Source organism: Tasmannia lanceolata, unplaced genomic scaffold (assembly GCF_043159265.1).
Source record: "Tasmannia lanceolata isolate RefF3 unplaced genomic scaffold, GAP_Taslan_0.1 ptg000006l, whole genome shotgun sequence".
Classification (NCBI taxonomy): domain Eukaryota; kingdom Viridiplantae; phylum Streptophyta; class Magnoliopsida; order Canellales; family Winteraceae; genus Tasmannia; species Tasmannia lanceolata.
In genome coordinates this window covers 33,690,499-33,692,250 of record NW_027518683.1, presented here as the reverse complement: position 1 = coordinate 33,692,250, position 1,752 = coordinate 33,690,499, and positions in this window count along the sequence as shown.

Below are 1,752 nucleotides of genomic sequence, written 5' to 3'. Positions count from 1 at the left end.
CATAGCTTGTCTCCCTAAACAGGGGCTCTAGATGACTCTTTCATCGCCCTGGCAATGAGAAGGACCTTATGTTTTAAGGGATACAAAAGACTGGGCAAGTCTTAAAATAAATGAGGGGAGTGCTACTTGGACTAAGCGAGTCCCCTATGGATGGGCTTGGGCTATCGCCTTTATCGCCCTTGCAAAGAAAGGGTTACTAGTGTTCGACATTACTAATGTTCCAACAAAATGAGGGCTACTATGTGGCATCAATTTTGCACTTTAATCCAACCCAAAACCACAATTACAGAATACAGCCTATGAGACAGCCATTATGCAATATTTAGACAGTAATTATGTGCTCTTATTCCCAACAAAATCATAACAATGAAGGACATAAATCATATTAGTAGAGTATAGAAAACCATAGGGCAGCAACTGTAAAACAGCAGCTAGAGCCTCTTATTCAAATGGTAGATCAATAAAAAAAAATCATCAGGTAAAGGACTTCTCTACAACTGCCTGGTTCCAAAATTAAAATCTATATCCCTAACCAGGTACAATACAAATATCAAATGAATAGAGTAATTGAAATATCTGCAAAATGGAAATGAAAATCTCTCCTTTCGCCTCTTAAAGAAAAATGTGTAGGCCATTAATATAAACATGTAAAATCACAATTATAGTAGATATAACCTCAGGAAAATGAACATTGTGTTTATACAATTCAGATTCCTACTAGTGAAGGCATAATAATAATAAAAAATCTAGTACAAGATATAATGAAATTTCTAATGGCCAATTTATTCCACAAGGTATGAACAATGCAAGTGTCATGACAGGGCTGATGACCAGATATGCTGTGACAAAATAAACTCAAAAGGAGTGAAATAATGGCTGCAAAAATTTAGCGTCCTTTCACAAAAACAGGACAACCAGTGATGATGGAAGTCCAAGGACTGGTTTATAACTAGCTATGAAGATAACGAGCACTGGGAAGATATATGGGGTAAGTGCAACCATTGCCTTCCAATATTAAGCCAGTTAAATTTATGTAATTTACAGTAATACTGACATAATCTAAACTGGTAGAACTTGGCAGAATTCTCACACTAAACAAGTGGATCACAAGTTAATCTAAAATTTACAGACACAAATAACTTTTGCAAGTCAACCATCAAGATTGTAAATATTTCTGATAGGTCACAAGCCATACAACAGAAAAGAGCTGGCATAGGCATCACCACCTTTATTCAGTGCACATATAAAGCATATATCTATCAATGAGTTTCCAAAACAAAAACAAATATTATGGACTTGAAATCATGCGAAATAAAATGCAAATAGCATATTGTAAGAATTACCTTCTGTTGAGAACTGATGTTAGAGTTTGGATCCACGAGAACTTACAGAGGTCACCGGAATTGAAGCCGAACTTTGGCAAAATGGCGATGAAGAGCTAAACAAACTCAATGCCTTCTTCTTTTTTCAACTTATCTCTTCACTGATCTAAAGCACTTGTACTTTTTCCTCTGGCAATGGATCTCTCTCCAACGGTTCCAAATTTTCGATCAAATCACCGTCCAAGATATTCAAACGAATTTCTCCAGATCACTTTCGATTCACCTGATTAGGGTTTCATCCACCGCAAAAAGAAGAAAAGTGCCCTACTTCAACAGAACTTGAAAAAAAAAATCGGTGTTTGACAAGTTCAACCACCGAGATCAGATGTAGAACAACTCAATTTGATCCAAATCCAAAGCAAAGATCAAG